We start from the raw sequence: 20,303 nt of genomic DNA on the forward strand, positions 1-20,303 counted from the left end.
CTTTTAAAACACTAAGTATGTTTTCTAGAACAACGACCTGAAATGTTTTTGAACGCTTTGATGTGGCATGTCGGATCCGGCCATAACGTCTAGGCTGGGTTTGGGGTGCTACATATATGTTGATGTTTGAGTTCATGGATGGATTGGGAATGACTTATATTATGAGGCTTGTGGTTATTGATATTATATATGTTAAATGGTTGATATTAGATATGAATTTGTTTGTGAATTAGTACAAAATGTATATGTTCAGAAAATGTTAAGTTAGTTGGTTTGTATATGTGTTTTGGTATGTTTTAATTGAGTAAGATTTGGGGTTATAAGGATGTTGGTTGTTAGAATTGGAAATGGTATGAATTAGATTTGATTGTGGCTAAATTGGATATTTATTTATGCTATGATTTGATGGTATGATTTCGTGCTATTTTGGTTGTGTAGATATATGCATATTTGGGTGGCAAAATGGCTTGGTAAATAGCCTATTTTTGTCCACACAGGCAGAGACATGGTGTGTGTTTCAGCTGTGTGTGACACATAGTCAAGTACACGGCCGTGTGTCCTGTAGCAGCCCGATTTAGGGCCAAAATGGAATAGTGGTTTTAAAACCACAAATTCGAGATAGAAATAATAGTTTTATTATCATTTTAAGGTCTATGGCATGATTTCATGACTGTGTGAAAAATTGGTTTAGAAATTTTATCGATAGAGGAGCCAATTTGATATTTAGGACTAAATTGCAAAAGTTGTAAAATGTGTGTTCTAGTTCACAAAGGTACTAAGTACTTGTGAGTAATGGGTTTTTAAAGTGGAGGTCCTTGTATAGTAATTAGACCATTATACTAGTTTGGACAAAAATACCTAAAGGAAGATAACACATCATAGTTTTTAATGAAGGGTAATTTAGTCATTTAGTAAATAAAATAATAAAATGGGAAAACAAAGACAAAATTTGGTATCATCTTCATCAAGTTGGCCTAAACTCTCATAGACACCATAGCTAGGGTTTTTCCAAGCTTTCAAGCTCAATAGTAAGTGCATTCAAGCCCCGTTTTTAATGTTCTTTACATTTTTGAAATCCTCGTAGCTCGGTTTACCTATTTCTACCATTATTTCGAGTTAGGGTTTATGTTTAAAAATTTACCCATGAATGATATGCATGTATTTTGATGTTTGATGGTAGAATATGAATGTTTGAGGTTAGGAGAACGATCTTTTCTAAGCGATTTTTAGCGAAAACGAGCAAAACTGTATAATCGGTAAAAATACCTAATGCGCATAAGTACATGTTCGAGTGAGAATTTGATGTTGTTATAGAGGAGAAAAATGTTCAGCATGTCATTAAACATAAGAATAAGGGCTGAAATTAAATTTCAGAGCCTAGGGGCAAAATCGTAATTTTATAAAAGTTAGGGGGCAAAAATGTAATTTTTACATAATATGATTTTTGGATTGAAATAAATAGTATGAGTGTTAAATGAGCTAAATGTGTTGTTATAGATCAAGAAAGGCGTGGAATCGACCTCGAACGGGGGAAGGATAAGGTTTTGGACTAAATTGAAAAATTTTCATATTTTGCACCGAGGTAAATTTGTATGTAAATAATACATTAACTTCATTTACATTTTTTTATTTCAGCCTATTTTATATATTTTAGTTGATTTTGAATCATAAATCGACTATTGGAAGAATGGAAATAAGTAATAGTGAGAGAAATCCCGGTTGAACTTTCGGAAAGATTGAATAATATAGATGAAATGTAGCTAGGTCACATATATGGTGCTGAGTGCACATCATGTGTACAAGAGAGCTACAAAATACTATGTAGTAGCTAGGTCACATGTGTGATACGGGATGTATCCCATGTAGACAAGAGAGCTACGGGAGAGGATAAATGTAGCTAGGTCGCATGTGTGATTCCAAGTGAAGGACACCATGCAGACAAGAGAACTACGAGATAAATTGGCTAGGTCACATGGGTGGTACTAAGTGTTCACGATGTGTACAAGAGAGCCGAATTATATGAAATATGATGGTGGAGCTGTGTGTTGAAACCACCAAGTATCGAGGATTGATCCGAATTGTTCAACGGGATGATTTTATAGTGACATTGTAATCATGAGCCTACACTTGTGATGTATGAAATGTGGTGAAATTGAATTGTGATATGTAGGCTAAATGAGGTAAATACAAAGAAAGTGTGAAAGAGTGAATTAGCAATAATACTATTTTGGACAGTTGCAGTGATGTGAATTTGAAAAATCACCAAAAATAGTAGGAATTTAATTAGAGGCTGAATGAGATATGAATTTAAATCTTAATGAGTCTATTTTCATGTAAAAGAAACATAGCAAGTAAAGGAACTCTATATTTTGAGATATTTATATTTGTGTGTGACTTGATCAGAATGGCTATGTGATCCCCTGTTCTAACTTTGAAAAATCATTAAAAATTGTACAAAACTAATTAAGAAATATAGTTTATATTTCTAGATTCCTTATTAAGTCTAGTTTTAAATGAAACAAATTTCATGGCTATTTGAATTGTGTACTGGGATAAATTCAATTCATAGTGAACAGAGGTCAGATCAATCGAGCTATATAGCAGGGGAAAGTTTAACTAATAAACTGTACCAATTGGCTGGACCAAAAATTCTAGAAAACAATTAATAAGAATTAATATGAGTCTAGTTTTAGGAAAATTTTACGGATTTGAATTTCAAGTTTTGTAACTCGAGTTATGATTTATTTAGTGAGTATGATGCAGTAGAGACAGCTTGACCAAAGTGGAGTAAATGGTGAAATTAAAAGTAGATACACTTGAGTTATTGTGTAAACATATTAAATTCTTTATTCATTATTTACATACTTGCTTACTAAGCTATAAGCTTACCTTCATTTCTCTCTTTTTTCTTATAGTGTTGTCCAGCTTGCACAGGAGTCAAGGATCGTTGAAGATCTGCCTGCACTATCAATATTTTTGGGTATTTGAACTAAACATTTTGAATTATGGCATGTATAGTAGACTTAGTTATTTTGTTACGTGTCATAATTGTCTAGGTTTTAAAATATTAAGTATAGTATTTGATCGATTATTTTGTACGAAGCCTTTGAAATTGGCTAATATTATTAAAGGCATATGTTATAATGATTCATGACCTAATTGTATGCCATATTTTTGTCTTGTTTTATTTAATGGTATGTACTATGATTCGGTAATACCTTGTACCTGTTAGGTGTTTGAGGCAGGTCGAGGTGTTACATTTAGTGGTATCAGAGCTATGGTTTAGTCGGTTCTCGGACTAATAAAGTGTGTGTAAAAGTCTAGCTATACATGCCATAAATATACTGTGATAGTGTGGTGACTCCTGATTATTCTCAGCTGATGATGCTACTAGTAATGCACCGGCTCCCGCACAAGGGACCGCGCCTGTAGAAAGTAGACCTGAGACATTGAGACAGGGAGATGAGGCTCGGGATGCCTTTCTCCAAATGATGAACAATTGGTATACTGAGTTTATTCGAGCAAACCCAAATGCTCAACCTCCTCCACCCCCTCCTATACCTCAGACGGTTCCTGTAGCTACTCAAGGCATAGAATTGGTAAAAATGAACAAGCCTCCGGTTGACAAGATTTGAAAACAAGGGGCCAAAGAGTTTAGAGCAAAGATCGATGATGATCCCGAGAAGGCGAAGTTCTGGCTTGAAAATTCTATCCGTGTATTTGATGAGCTTTCATGTACACCCGAGGAGTACTTAAAGTGTGCTGTATCACTTTTGAGAGATTCGGCCTACCATTGGTGGAAGACTTTGGTAGCAGTGGTGCCAAAAGAAAAGGTTACTTGGGATTTCTTCCAGGAAGAATTCAGAAAGAAATACATAAGTCAACAATTTATTGATAAAAAACGGAAGGAGTTCCTTGAATTGAAGCAGGGCAAGATGTCTGTGGCAGAGTATGAATGTGAATTTGTAAGACTCAGCAAGTATGCCCAGGAATGTGTATCTACCGAAGCTATTATGTGCAAGAGATTTGAGGATGGGCTAAATGAGGACATTAAAGTGCTTGTGGGAATTTTGGAGCTAAAAGAATTTGTAGTATTGGTTGATCGAGCTCTTAAAGCCGAAGAATTGAACAAAGAAAGAAGAAAAGCTACCATTGAGGCTCGAGATGCCAGAAAGAGGCCGATAAGCAAGTCATTTCAATCTCAATCAAAGAGGTCCAAAGAGACAAACCCTCGAATGACAGTCTCAGCTGGGGACTCACACGGAGATCGTGGTAAGGCATATTCGGGGTCTAAAGCTCAAGCTACTTTAGTGGCAAGTGTGGGTAATGTGTGGCCTAGAAAGCCCGAATGTCAGCAATGTGGCAGGCAACATTTTGGTGAGTGTTGGGGAAACGAGCGAGCTTGTTTCAGGTGTGGTTCTCGCGAACATTTGATCAGAGACTGTCTGGAAAAAGTTAAAGAAGAAAAATTTCAGAGTGCTAGACAGAGTACTACCGCTAGCAGAGGTAGACCACCAAGAAATAATGGAGGTGGGGCTAGCAGTAAAACTGTGATGAAAGATTCAGCGGTGAGATCAGAAGCTAAAGCGCCTGCTAGAGCTTATGCCATACGTGCCCGAGAGGATGCATCATCTCCCGATGTCATTACTGGTACATTTTCTCTCTATGATACTATTGTTATTTCATTGATTGATCTCGGGTTTACTCATTCCTATATTTGTGTGAATTTAGTATCTAATAAGAAGTTGCCTGTTGAATATACTGAGTTTACGATTAAAGTGTCGAACCCCTTAGGCCAATATGTGCTAGTTGATAAGGTTTGCAAGAATTGCCCATTATTGATTCAAGGTCACTATTTTCCGGCTAATCTGATGATGTTACCATTTGATGAGTTTGACGATATCTTGGGGATGGACTGGTTGACATTGTATGATGCCAAGGTAAATTGTAAACACAAAACACTAGAGTTGAAATGTGAAAATGGTGAAATTCTGTGGGTTGAAACAGATGAATCAAATAAATTGCCTACGATGATTTCGTGCATGTCTACTTAGAAATACATGAGGAAAGGGTGTGAAGCTTATCTTGCCTATGTAATGAATACTGATATGTCTGAATTGAAGCTTGAATCAATGCTGATAGTTTGAAAATTTCCAGATGTATTCCCAGAGGAATTGCCAGGGTTGCCTCCAGACAGAGAGATAGAGTTTACCATTGATTTGTTGCCGGGGACTGTACCGATCTCGATTACTCCATATAGAATGGCTCCGACTGAATTAAAAGAATTGAAGGCTCAGTTGCAAGAGTTAACAGACAAAAGGATTCGTGAGACCGGGTTTCTCTCCCTGGGGTGCTCTTGTATTGTTTGTAAAGAAGAAGGATGGCTCAATGAGACTTTGCATTGATTACCGTCAGCTCAATAAGGTGACTATAAAGAAAAAGTACCTGTTACCGAGGATTGATGATTTATTTGATCAGTTAAAGGGGGCAACAGTGTTTTCAAAGATCGATTTGAGGTTCGGTTACTACCAGTTGAGAGTTAAGGAGTCGAATGTGCCGAAAACTGCCTTTAGGACAAGGTATGGACATTATGAGTTTCTTGTGATGCCTTTTGGCTTAACAAATGCTCCAGCTATATTTATGGACTTGATGAATCGAATCTTTTGGCCATATTTGGATAAGTTTGTAGTAGTGTTCATAGATGACATTCTAATTTATTCTCGGGACGAGTCTGAGCATGTCGAACACTTGAGAACCATATTGCAGATCTTGAGAGAAAAGAAACTATTTGCTAAGTTTAGTAAAAGTGAGTTCTGGCTTCGGGAAGTCAGATTCTTGGGGCATATAGTCTCAGGTGATGGTATTCGGATGGATTCGAGCAAAATTTCCGCGATCATTGATTGGAAACCGCCAAAGAATGTATCCGAGGTTAGAAGCTTTTTAGGCTTAGCTAGGTATTATAGACGTTTTGTCGAGGGTTTTTCGATGATTGCCTCTCCTATGACAAAGTTGCTGCAAAAGAATGTTAAGTTTGAATGGACTGATAAATGTCAGCAGAGTTTTGAAAAGCTGAAAGCACGATTAACTGAAGCACCAATTTTAGTACAGCCCGAGCCAGGGAAGGAGTTCATAATTTATAGTGATGCATCATTGACAGGCCTTGGATGTGTACTGATGCAAAAGGGTAAAGTGGTAGCTTATGGCTCGGGACAGTTAAAGCCGCATGAGAAGAACTATCCTAGACATGATTTAGAATTGGCCGCTATTGTCTTTGCCTTGAAGATCTGGCGACATTATTTGTATGGTGAAAAATGCCAAATTTTTACTGATCACAAAAGCTTGAATTATTTGATGAATCAAAAGGATTTGAATCTGCGACAGCGAAGATGGCTTGAATTATTGAAGGATTATGAGCTAGTGATTGATTATCATCCGGGAAAAGCAAATGTAGTTGCTGACGCCTTGAGCAGGAAATCTCTTTTTACTTTGAAAGCCATGAATACGGGGTTAGCATTGTCTGATGATGGGTCAATCTTAGTAGAGATGAGGGCTAAACCGTTATTTCTCCAGCTGATTTGTGATACTCAAAAGAACAATAGTGAGTTGCAAACCAAGAGAACTCAGTGCGAATCAGGTTACGACTCAGATTTTCGAGACAGGATATGTGTATCGAAAAATGACGAATTGATTCAGAAAATATTACATGAGGCGCATAGTGGCTGTTTGTCAGTTCACCCTGGTAGCACAAAAATGTATAATGATTTAAAGAAATTATATTGGTGGCCAGGCATGAAAAGGGATATTTCTGAATTTGTAACCAAGTGTTTGATCTGTCAACAAGTAAAAGCTGAGTATCAAGGGCCTTCAGGATTACTCCAACCGGTACTGGTGCCTGAGTGGAAATGGGATAGGATTACCATGGATTTTGTAACTGGTTTGCCTCTGACTCCTAGAAAGAAGGATGTTATCTGGGTAGTGGTTGATAGGTTAACAAAGTCGGGTCACTTTATATTGGTACGTACCGATTACTCACTTGATAAATTACCTGAATTATATATTGTTGAAATTATGAGGTTGCACGGGGTACCTATGTCTATAATATCAGATAGAGATCAGAGGTTTACCTCGAGATTCTGGAAAAAGTTACAAGAAGCTTTGGGCACAAAATTGAACTTTAGTACAGCGTTTCATCCCCAAATAGATCGTCAGTCAGAAAGAGTAATCCAAGTACTCGAAGATATGCTTAGATGTTGTGTTTTGGAATTTGAAGGCAGTTGGGAGAAATATCTACCTTTGGTTGAATTTGCCTACAATAACAGTTTTTAGTCGAGTATACAGATGGCACCATACGAAGCCTTGTATGGTCGCAAGTTTCGAACTCCTTTATATTGGACGGAACTTAGTGAGAAACAGATCCACGGAGTTGATCTAGTTAAAGAAACTGAAGAGAAAGTAAAAGTAATTCGAGATTGCTTGAAAGCTGTTTCAGATCGACAAAAGTCATATGCAGATTTAAAAAGAAAAAAGATTGAATTTCAGGTGGGTGATAAAGTGTTCTTGAAGGTGTCACCATGGAAAAAGATTCTGAGATTTGGCCGAAAAGGCAAGTTGAGTCCGCGTTTTATTGGGTCGTACGAGATTATTGAAAGGATTGGACTAGAGCATTATCGGTTGGCTTTATCGGCAGAGTTAGAAAGAATTCATAATGTGCTTCATGTATCAATGTTGCGACGTTATCGCTCTGATCCTTCACATATAATTTCTCCAACAGAAATTGAGATTCGATCTGACTTGACCTATGATGAAGAACAGATTAAGATTTTGGCTCGAGAAGTGAAACAGTTGAGAAAGAAAAGCATAGCTTTAGTGAAAGTGTTATGGCAAAGACATGGAGTAGAAGAAGCTACATGGGAATCGGAGGAAGCCATGAGAAAATAGTACCCAAACCTCTTTACCGGTAAGATTTTCAGGGACGAAAATCCCTAAAGGGGGGAGAGTTGTAACAGCCCGATTTAGGGCCAAAACGGAATAGTGGTTTTGAAACCACAAATTCGAGATAAAAATAATAGTTTTATTATCATTTTAAGGTCTATGGCATGATTTCATGACTGTGTGAAAATTTGGTTTAGAAATTTTATCGATAGAGGATCCAATTTGATATTTAGGACTAAATTGCAAAAGTTGTAAAATGTGTGTTCTAGTTCACAAAGGTACTAAGTACTTGTGAGTAATGGGTTTTTAAAGTGGAGGTCCCTTTATAGTAATTAGACCATTATACTAGTTTGGACAAAAATACCTAAAGGAAGATAAAACATCATAGTTTTTAATGAAGGGTAATTTAGTCATTTGGTAAACAAAATAATAAAATGGGAAAACAAAGCCAAAATTTGGTATCATCTTCATCAAGTTGGCCGAAACTCTCATAGTCACCATAGCTAGGTTTTTCCAAGCTTTCAAGCTCAATAGTAAGTGCATTCAAGCCCCGTTTTTAATGTTCTTTACATTTTTGAAATCCTCGTAGCTCGGTTTACCTATTTCTACCATTATTTTGAGTTAGGGTTTATGTTTAAAATTTACCCATGAATGATGTGCATGTATTTGGATGTTTTATGGTAGAATATGAATGTTTGAGGTTAGGAGAACGATCTTTTCTAAGCGATTTTTAGCGAAAACGAGCAAAACTGTATAATGGGTAAAAATACCTAATGCTCATAAGTACATGTTAGAGTGAGAATTTGATGTTGTTATAGAAGAGAAAAATGTTCAGCATGTCATTAAACATAAGAATAAGGGCTGAAATTAAATTTCCGAGCCTAGGGGCAAAATCGTAATTTTGTAAAAGTTAGGGGGCAAAAATGTAATTTTCACATAATGTGATATTTGGATTGAAATAAATAGTATGAGTGTTAAATGAGCTAAATGTGTTGTTATAGATCAAGAAAGGCGTGGAATCGACCTCGAACGGGGGAAGGATAAGGTTTTGGACTAAATTACAAAATTTTCATATTTTGCACCGAGGTAAGTTTGTATTTAAATAATACATTAACTTCATTTACTTTTTTTTATTTCAGCATATTTTATATATTTTCGTTGATTTTGAATCATAAATCGACTATTGGAAGAATGGAAATAAGTAATAGTGAGAGAAATCCCGGTTGAACTTTCAAAAAGATTGAATAATATAGATGAAATGTAGCTAGGTCACATGTATGGTGCTGAGTGCACATCATGTGTACAAGAGAGCTACGAAATACTATGTAGTAGCTAGGTCACATGTGTGATACGGGATATATCCCATGTAGACAAGAGAGCTACGGGAGAGGATAAATGTAGCTAGGTCGCATGTGTGATTCCAAGTGAAGGACACCATGTAGACAAGAGAGCTACGAGATAAATTGGCTAGGTCACATGGGTGGCACTAAGTGTTCACCATGTGTACAAGAGAACCGAATTATATGAAATATGATGGTGGAGCTGTGTGCTGAAACCACCAAGTATCGAGGATTGATCCGAATTGTTCAACGGGATGATTTTATAGTGACATTGTAATCATGAACCTACACTTGTGATGTATGAAATGTGGTGAAATTGAATTGTGATATGTAGGCTAAATGAGGTAAATACAAAGAAAGTGTGAAAGAGTGAATTAGCAATAATACTGTTTTGGACGATTTTGATGATGTGAATTTGAAAAATCACTAAAAATAGTAGGAATTTAATTAGAGGCTGAATAAGATATGAATTTAAAGCTTAATAAGTCTTTTTTCAGGTAAAAGAAACAGAGAAAGTAAAGGAACTCTATATTTGGAGATATTTATATTTGTGTGTGACTTACGCAGAATGACTATGTGATCCCCTGTTCTAACTTTGAAAAATAATTAAAAATTGTAAAAAAAACTAATTAAGAAATATAGTTTATATTTCTAGATTCCTTATTGAGTCTAGTTTTAAATGAAACAAATTTCATGAATAGTTGAATTGTGTACTGGGAGAAATTCAATTCGTAGTGAACAGAGGTCAGATCAATCGAGCTGTATAGTAGGGGAAATTTTAACTAATACACTGTACTAATTTGCTGGACCAAAAATTCTAGAAAGACATTAGTAAGAAGTAATATGAGTCTAGTTTCAGGAAAATTTTATGGATTTGAATTTTGAGTTTTGTAACTCGAGTTATGATTTATTTAGTGAGTATGATGCAGTAGAGACAGCTTGACCAAAGTGGAGTAAATGGTGAAATTAAAAGTAGATACACTTGCGTTATTGTGTAAACATATTAAATTCTTTATTCATTATTTACATACTTGCTTACTAAGCTATAAGCTTACCTTATTTTCTCTCTTTTGTCTTATAGTGTCGTCCAGCTTGCACAAGAGTCAAGGATCGTTGAAGATCTGCCTGCACTATCAATATTTTTGGGTATTTGAACTAAACATTTTGAATTATGGCATGTATAGTAGACTTAGTTATTTTGTTACGTGTCATAATTGTCTAGGTTTTAAAATATTAGTATAGTATTTGATCGATTATTTTGTACGAAGCCTTTGAAATTGGCTAATATTATTAAAGGCATATGTTATAATGATTCATGATCTAATTGTATGCCATATTTTTGTCTTGGTTTTATTTAATGGTATGTACTATGATTCGATAATACCTCTTACCCTGTTCCGGTGATGGATACGGGTAAGGGGTGTTACATGTCCTCTGGTGTGGTTTTAGAAATCAAGTCAGTATGCTTCACACGGCCTCACACACAGGCGTGTGGCTTGGCCGTGTGGCATAAGTGAGTATACCCTGCAGGTTTGGCATGGCCTAGCACACGGCCTGGAACACGGGCATGTGGGGCCATATTTAGAGCACACGGGCTAGCCACACGAGCATGTGTATTGGCCGTGTGACCCAAGTCAAAGAGTTACATGGGGTAGGACATGGGCTGGGACATGACCATGTGCTCTCATTTCGAATGTCTACATGGCCTGTGACACAGGCATGTCTGGTGGCTGTGTGAGACACATGGCTCGGCCACACGGGCGTGTGTCCCCTATTTTGAGAAAAATTTTCAAATTTTTGTGAAAGTTTCATAAGTTATCGTTTAGTACCGGTCCACTCCCGAAGCATGTTTAGGGCCTCGTAGGCTCATTTTAGGGGCAAATTGATTGAAATTGAATGATGAATGGTTGAATTGAGAAAATGTATCCTAAATGAATGTTTAATTGTATTGTAAGTCTGGTAATGCTCCATAACCCTATTCTGGTGTTGAATACGGGTAAGGGGTGTTACATTTCATGGCTCCAACTAAAAAGCCACGATCATGTTACTGTAGAAGAAAGATGGAACTCAGAGATTTTGTATCGATTATCGACAGTTGAATAAGGTAACGATGAAGAAAAAATATTTGCTTCCCTGAATTAAAGATTTGTTTAATCAGCTCAAGGGACCAAAGTAGTTTCTAAAGATTGATCTTCGATCAGGATATTATCAGCATAGAGTTAAAGATCAGATGTGCCAGCTTTTTTCGATAGTACATGGACCAGCTTTTTTGTTGTATATATCGATGACATTTTGATTTACTTGAAGAATAAAAAAGATCACGACCAACATCTGAAGGTCATGTTGTAGATTTTGTGAGAAAAGAAACTTTATGCCAAGTTTCACAAATCCAAATTTTGGCTCCGAGAAGTGGGATCTTTAGGACATACGATATAAGCCAAAGATATTTGGGTTGATCCAAGTAAAATCTCAGCTATTAGTAATTGGAAGCCTCCGAAGAATGGCTTTGAAGTAAGAAGCTTTTTGGGCTTAACAGGATACTATCGACAATTTGTAAAGGATTCTTGACGATAGCTCTTCCAATGACCAGATTGCTATGAAAGAATGTTAGTTTTGAATGGTCTAAAAATGTTAGAAGATTTTTGAAAACATAAAAGTCATGTTGAGTGAAGCTCCGATTTTAACTTAGCTTGAGTTGATAAAGGAATTTTTCATGTTCAGTGATGCATCTCTGAATGTCTTAGGGTGTGTATTGATGCGAGAAAGAAAAGTGATTGCATCTCCTTCTCAACAGCTTAAATTGCATGCGAAAAATTATTCTACTCATGACTTGAAACTCGCAACTGTAGTTTTTGCTCTAAAAATTTGGAGGCACTACCTATATGAATAAAATTTCCATGTATTCACCGATCATAAGAGCCCAACATATTTGTTTATGCAAAAGGAGTTGAATTTGAGACAATAAAGGTGGTTTGAATTGCTTAAAGATTATGATTAATCATAGATTATCATCTGAGAAAAGCTAGTGTTATGGTGGACACCCTAAGTCAAAAATCCTTATCTTCTTTGAAAGCAATAAATGCACATTTGACTTTCAAGTGTGATGGCTCCATTTTAGCTGAGTTGAGAGCTAAACTTATATTTCTTCAGAAGATTCAAGAATTGAAAAAATGTGATTGTAGGCTAGAAGCTAAGTGAAAGCTGGTTGAAAATGATCAAAAACGTGAATTCAGTATAAGTAGTAACGAAAGTTTATACCTCCAAAATAGATTATGTGTATAGGATGATTCTACGTTGAAGTGAGATTTTCTTCACAAGGCTCGTAGTAGTTTGTATGCGATGCACCCAGGCAAAAAGAAAAATGTATCATGATTTGAAACCATTGTATTGGTGGTCAAGCATGAAAAGGGAGATAACCAACTACGTAGCCAAGCGTTTGGTGTATTAAAAAGTTAAGGCAGAACATCAAGTCCCTTCAAGATTATTACAACCTATAATGATTCATGAATGAAACTGGGAGTGAGTCACTATGGATTTTGTGACAGGGTTGTCGTTATCAACAAAAAAGAAAGACTCTATTTGGGTAATAGTAGACAAGTTGACGAAGTTTGCCTATTTCATTCTAGTGAGAATTGATTATTTGCTTGAAAAACTGGCCAAATTGTATATCTTAGAGATTTTGAGACTACATGGTATGCCTTTCTTTATCATTTCGTATAAAGATTCGAGGTTTACCTCCTGATTTTTGGGTAAGTTGCATAAATCTTTGGGCACCACGTTGAATTTCAGTACGACATTTGATCCTCAAACTGATGGTCAATAGGAGTGAGTAATTCAAATACTTGAGGATATGTTGTGTTGTTACGTAATTAAATTTAAGGAAAGCTTGGAAAGATTTTTACCTTTTCCTAAATTTGCCTACAAAAATAGTTATCAATTGAGCATAAAAGGCACCTTATGAAGCTTTATATGACTGTAACTGTCAAACTCCTCCATGCTGGTCAGAATTGAGTGGAATAAAAATGGTAGGAACAAATTCGGTACAAGAGATAGATGATAGAGTTAGGGTTATTTGAGTCTCTTAAAGGTCACGTCAGATAGAAAAAAATCTTATGTTGATTTGAAAAGAAAATACATTGAGTTTAAAGTTGGCGGCAAGGTTTTTCTAAAGGTTTCACCTTGTAAGAAAGTTTTACAATTCAGCAGAAAAGGAAAACTCAGCCCGAGGTCCATTAGACCATATAAAATTCTTGAAAGAATTTAGCCTATTTCCTATCAACTAGCTTTACCTTCAGAATTGGATAAGATGCATAATTTTTTTCATGTATCATTGCTAAAAAGGTACAAATCTAATTCCTCCCATATCTTAATTCCTAATGAGATTGAGTTACAGCCTGACTTGTCATATGGGGAGGAATCAACAAATGTTTTAGCTCAACAAACGAAAGAGTTATAGCATTGGTGAAAGTATTATGGCACTTTCATGGCATAGAAGAGGCTACGTAGGAGACGAAAGAAGCTATGAGATCTTAATATCCCCATATTTTTCTCAGGTAAATTTTTTTTGGACAAACTTCCTTAAGGGGGAGAATGTAACGATCAATTTTTAGTGGTACCAAAAAATGCAGTTTTGAGACCCCATCTTCGTAAATGAAATCTGCAAATATTATATGTTAAGATAATATAATATATTTATGTGTATAATATTGAGATGTATTATAGATTGGTCCAATAATTTTGTTGAATTAATAGTTAATTAAGGCCCAAGGATTAAATTGTAAAAGTTCATTTGCTATAGGTTTCTAATTGGCCAAAGGTTTAGTGTAACCCTTCAAACCGGGCCTAAACGTTACGACCCAATTTAGGCAATTACATGGACCATAGATATGGAGAAAATATTAGTTGGAGTGATTTCGTTCATCTTTGAAAACATGTTTTATTATTTCTTTTGTAAAAGATGAGTTTAAGTTCAAAAGCTTTTGAGAGAAATCCTTTGTCATTATTTGAAAAAAAAACAACTTTATTGATTTTTAAATTCAAATTCGATAAATTGAGTTTGCAAAAAAAAAAAAAAGGCTTTTCGTTAATTGTTCAAAACTTTATTTAATAGCAAAAGTCAAATTTATTCAATCTATAAGTATAATCCATGAAAAATGTCTAAATATCCAGAGTTAAAAAATCCCATGCCACAGTATCATAATTTAACATAAAAAGTCCCAAATAGCAATAAATTCCATAAAAATCCAAATCATAAATAAATGTCCATATTTATTTAAAAACCATTTCTGAGAGCATTACCAACTACCACATTTGAGTTTTAGCAATGAGGATTATCTGAAATACATAAGTAAGGTGGGTGAGCTTTAAAGAGCCTAGTGTGAAACCAACACAAACATAATCACATACATAACAAAATATCAATCTCAACATATCAATCATCATAATATTCATAAATCATAACACTGATACTTATGCATGAACATGTCAATGGATGCTTTAAAATGATACACATTTTATAAAATTTCCTACTCTTCTCCACTACACACCAAAATAGAGTTCCCTAGAACTCGTCTATCCGAAACACCATTTATGGACAAGCTACCACTGATTTGCAGATAAACCGCCATTGATAACAATTTGTGGACAAGCCACCACTTATACAGATATATTGCCACGAAAACACTTTGTGGACCCACTTATGTAGATAAACTACCACATACTTCCACCATTCACAAAAACCACCCTATGCATGTGATATGGCAATTTCACTTTTTAACACATATGAATCCCTTTTACACTTAAGAATGTAAACATGCTCTCATAATCAAATATCACTTAATAATCACTTTAACATGTTTTAACATCCTTTTCACGTTAGATCATAGATCTCAAATTTTCACATACACATATATAGGTATCTCATGTTTTAAATCATCAAAGTATCACACAGGCCATATATCACATATCATAAGAGTGAGAATCAAACATATATCACAATCACAGTTACCATTACAGAATCGTTTAGTTAAGTTTCCTTACTCAGTATTTCTTCCCGATGAGTTTTTCAACTCTCCTTTGAAGTACTTAGTATACTTGCATTTGATCACAGTTTTAATACTAATATACTTATTTAACACCACATTATATTTAATCTAATAGTTTTCAACCCAAACCTTTTTCATAGATCAGATATGCCACAATCCCTTAATAGTGATTTCTCTTGGATCAAAACCCAAAAGTCATATCTAATACACAAATAATGTATTTTGGTAGGATTTGTCAAAGATGTTATATTACTAAAAGGTTAGTCACTGAAAGGAAGAGAGATAGAGGAGAAGGCAAATCCACGGTGGTGGTCATGACGACGATAGGTGGCGATAGGGAAGAAAAAGAGGAGAAGGAAGAGAAACAGTAGCTAAGAGGTGCAGTTATTGGTGGTGATAGGGTTGGTCATGGTGGAGGAAGGAAGCAAATAAAGAATGAAAATTGTGGTGGCTAGCAAAAAGGGAGAAAATTGGATGAGAAAAGGAAAATAAAAGAGAGAAAATGCAAAAGAAGGAGGATGGGACGACAATGAGAGGTAAGGAGTGAGGGGAAAGGGTGGTCAACCTAGTCTAGGTTCAATAAATAATTCTATGGAAATGGTGAAAAGAAATGCCAAGAAAGGAATGCATAGAGTGAATATAGGATCATGTTACTTAAACACATGGTAAGTTTGACCTTAAAGAGGGAAAGGAATCCTACTAAACAACGTAGTAATGGGGTGGACGAAAAGCACATTATGCACATGGGAACTGTTTAAAAAAATTAAATAAAAAGTATGAGAACAAGGGAACTTGAATTTAGGACCTTAAGGATAGCTAAGGACCACTAAACCACTTGACCTCTTCACTTCCTTATTTTCACTTTTGTGCCACTAAAATAGTGGGATGTGACATTTAGGGATGTAAATAGCAATTAGCCAAAGGTATAAAATTGACACTAAACCATTTTCCAATGGATGATAGTGGGTGGCGAGGACATCTCCCACTAAGTATGATTAATGATTTAATTTGGTAAATCATGATTAAATTAATAACCTTAATTAATAAAGTCCTATTGAACCTATATAAGCTAAATTAGTGGAAAAAATAACATCTTCATCCTCCACCTCCTTTCTTACTATCCAAAAGAAGAAGAAAACCTAAGGAACTATTGTTAAAATTCAACCAACATTAGGAAGCTAAATTCAAGCATTTTTTTTATAATTTTTATAGATTTGGGGTTATGGGAGCTTGATTTAGCTAGCCCATGTACTGATTTTCAAAATTGTTCAAGTTTTACAAAGTTGTCATTGTTTGTAACACCCCGAATTTAGGCCTAGAAGTATTGGGCCTTGAGTGTGGGTCCGTATGGAGGTTGTATATAGGTATTTAATTGTGCAATGAAATAACACAATTAAATGTCTGCTTTGGTGGTTAATGGCCCTGAGAAGTGTTAGAGAAATCTTGGGTTCAAACTTGGGCTTTAGCAAAAAATTTGGTATTAAGTGAAAAAAAAACCTAAATGCTTGGATGAGGGTTTTTAAATTATTGTGTTAAATAAATGACACAAGAAAGCTTATAGTCTAGTGGTTGTGGCGTCATTAAGGTTGTATGGGAGCCTGGGTTCAAGCCTTGGCTCTTACAATTTATTTTGGTTTTTTTAAGGGAACCTGGACTTTGGCCTTTAGACCTTATAATTAATTGGGGATAAAATATGACACAAAAAGCCTTGTGGCTCAGTGGCAAGTAACGTGTGGAGCATCTGAGGGGAGGCATGGGTTCGGATCCCATGGCAAGCAAGGAGCATTTATTTTGCTAACAGGGGGCGGCAAGAGTTGGTGCTGAATTTAAACTCTGATGTTGGAAGGATCCCACATCGGGAAGCTAACATAAGAGTGGTTGCGAAGCTGGCTTTAAATAGAGGGAACCATGAGGAGAGTAAAGGTACCTTTTCTTGGCTGATCCCTTTCGCTGTATGGCATGCTCGTTTGGGTTGGGCGTCGGCTAAGAGTGCTCGGAGCGTGGATTAACTCCAGTCTCCTATCAGGTGTGTATTTTCTCGCTACTCTAGTCAGTAGAATGGCTACTTGAGGCGATGATGGTAGAAGGGGTCATGTGGGCCTAATGGGCCTACGGGCCAATTGGATAAGTTGTTTGATGTGTAGTAAATATTGGACTAGGCTAGGTGAATCTCATATTTGTGGCTAGATTTGGGCTAAAAGGGCCACACGAGCGTGTGGGCCCATTTGGGCTGAGAATAGGCTTTAGGCCCATTCGTATTGTTATCCTTGTTTAGAATACTTTAGTTTACCAAAATACTGAAATGCCCTCGATTTGTAGAATTACCATTTTACCCTCGATTTATAGAATTACCGTTCCACCCTCGATTTACAAAATTACCGTTTTACCCTCGATTTATAAAATTACCATTTTACACTCGATTTAGAGAATTTCCGTTTTACCCTCGATTTACAAAATTATCATTTTACCCTCAGTTTACAAAATTACTGTTTTACCCTCGATTGTGAAATTAATGAAATACCCCTGTAGGATAGAATTACCAAAATACCCTTAGTTTGTAAAATTAGCAAAATACCCCTAGTTTGTAAAATTACCAAAATACCCTTAGTTTGTAAAATTACCAAAATACCCCTAGTTTGTAAAATTTCCAAAATACCACTAGTTTGTGAAATTACCGAAATACCCTCAATTTGTAAAATTACCAAAATACCCCTAATTTACAAAATTATAGAAATACCCTTGACTTTCTAAAAATTATAGAAATACCATTGGTTTACAAAATTACTGAAATACCCTTAGTTTTTAGATTTACCAAAACACCCTTGTAGGATGAAATGACTAAAATACCCCTAATAGGTAAAAAGACCGTAAAACCCCTGTAGGGTAAAGTGACCGTAATATCCTTGTATGGTAAAATAACGAATATGCCCTTATGTTCCGTATGACTGATGTGTTTAGGATTTACAAATATTGATATTGGATTTGTTAAGTTTGAGTGACAGGTGGTGGTTATCGTATGTGATTGATTATGGAAACGTTTTAACTTCAACCCATAACAGGTGTGTACTAACCCTCGTAGTAGCTTAGATAATATCTGCTGAGAAGCCGAAATGCTAAAATACCGGCATTTCAGGAACTTGTAATGTTGCATGTGGGTATAGATGCGATAAATACTATAAGATCTGTGTTTGGATCGATGGAACGGGTAAGAACTCAATTTTGTGCACGATGGTAAGTTGGGCCTCAATGGGCTAGAATCGGGCCCAATAGGCTTTCGGGCCCATGGGTAAAACTGATAGAAAATAGAATCTGGAAAAGTTGCATGTTAGCACGGTTAATCTTGTTGTAAAATTTGGATTAAGCGGGCTTAGTGGGCTAAATCAAAGATTCGTAGGGCCCATTAGGGTTTTGGGCCCAAAAGCCTAATTTGATAAAGTGGGTTAAAGATCATTGTTTAAACACTCAAAAATATTGATAATTGTTAATGAACATGGAAAACCCGATATTTGGTAAAATTATGAAATTACCCTTATAATATGAAAATGACTATTTTGCCCTTGTGGGCAAGCTTAACGACTTGGATTTGTGTGGTTGATGGATTTGATTGTGAATATATGTTGGTGATATGAATGACTTGACTGTGATTGTTTGATTCAAATATGGGCATGACATTTCGCATACATGACATGTTGCATGGGTTGGGTTTTATAAATGGAGGAAGTGCTAAAAGGGCTATGCCCGCCATCAAAAGGGCTATGCCCGGGCCATCGAAAAGGGCTTTGCCCCGGTTTATCAAAAGGGCTTTCCTCTGTTATTAAAAGAGGCTAGGCCTCGGTTATATGATAAAGCACTATGCGACCAATGGAGAGTTTGGTTGGGTGGGTTGAGTTATTCCCACATGGTGTGTTGGTTGGTACGGTGGAGAGTAGCGAATGGTGGGTTGAGTAGTCTCCCCAAATGGGCTTGTATACATTCATTGATATTACATGTGATATTGAAATGGGCCTATGGGCCATACCGTTTACAGTAAAGGCTTCGGCCAGTGATATGATTTATGAAAAGGCTTCGGCCTAGTGATATCATTTATGAAAAGGCTTCGACCCAATGATATGATTTATGAAAAGGCTTCGGCCCAATGATATGATTTATGGAAAGGCTTCAGCCTAGTATATGTCAAGACTAAATAGGGCTTTGGCCCAGATTGTACTGATACCGTGTTATTTACTGTTTGTTTGTTATTGGGATTACACACTGAGTTTTCGTAAACTCACCCCGTTTCTAACTGTGCAGGTAATCCCTAAGCTTAGATGGTTTGGAGCTATGAGGGACTCGGAGATGGCCACACTACTGTTTCTATTTCTTTTAATTGCAATAAGTAGCCGATTTATTTCTTTTTAAGTTTTATCTTATTAATATTATTATTTGGTTTTGGCTTGTAATAAGGCCATTTTAATTATTTTTCTGGGATTATTTTATCTTATACCCTATATTTTTCTGATAACAATATGAGTTAGACCTAAGGCGCATTTCCAAAATGATAATTGTTTTCAAAATAACGCAACGATACAATTAATCAGTTTATCAAAAATATCTACTTAAATGAATTCCAACTTGTTTTTTTCAAAACCTAACCTAGCACCAAAGTGTGGCAATGGTTGTGGGCATGTCTAGGATTGGATCTAATCAAGAGCTTGGTACTTAAGTAGCCTTCATGGCTCACCTCCTCTGTTTCGGATACCTACTTGGTGCACAGCTTCCATTCACTTTATTAACTTAGCAAAGACTATCTTTTAAAACATTAAGAAGGACGTTGAAAGAGGCATGGGTTTTCTTAAAAACTTCAATGTGACACGTCGGATCTGGCCATAATGTCTGGGCCGGGTTTAGGGTGTTACATTGTTGATTTCTTGAAGAATTAGGCTTGGAATTTATATATTTTAATCTTGGAATAAAAAAAGGACTAGATTGTAAAGTTAGTTTAGCTTGT

The 20,303-nt window shown here is 35.9% G+C and overlaps 1 long non-coding RNA gene across 1 annotated transcript; it reads left to right on the forward strand.

The window, feature by feature from the left end:
- Positions 1-17,231: 17,231 nt before the first annotated feature.
- Positions 17,232-19,798, forward strand: LOC128286572 (uncharacterized). Its single transcript, XR_008277184.1, has 2 exons — positions 17,232-17,342; positions 19,607-19,798. It is a non-coding gene; the product is annotated as an uncharacterized LOC128286572 (long non-coding RNA).
- The last annotated feature ends 505 nt before the right edge of the window (positions 19,799-20,303 follow it).

This window comes from Gossypium arboreum, chromosome 13 (genome assembly GCF_025698485.1).
Source record: "Gossypium arboreum isolate Shixiya-1 chromosome 13, ASM2569848v2, whole genome shotgun sequence".
Classification (NCBI taxonomy): Eukaryota; Viridiplantae; Streptophyta; class Magnoliopsida; order Malvales; family Malvaceae; genus Gossypium; species Gossypium arboreum.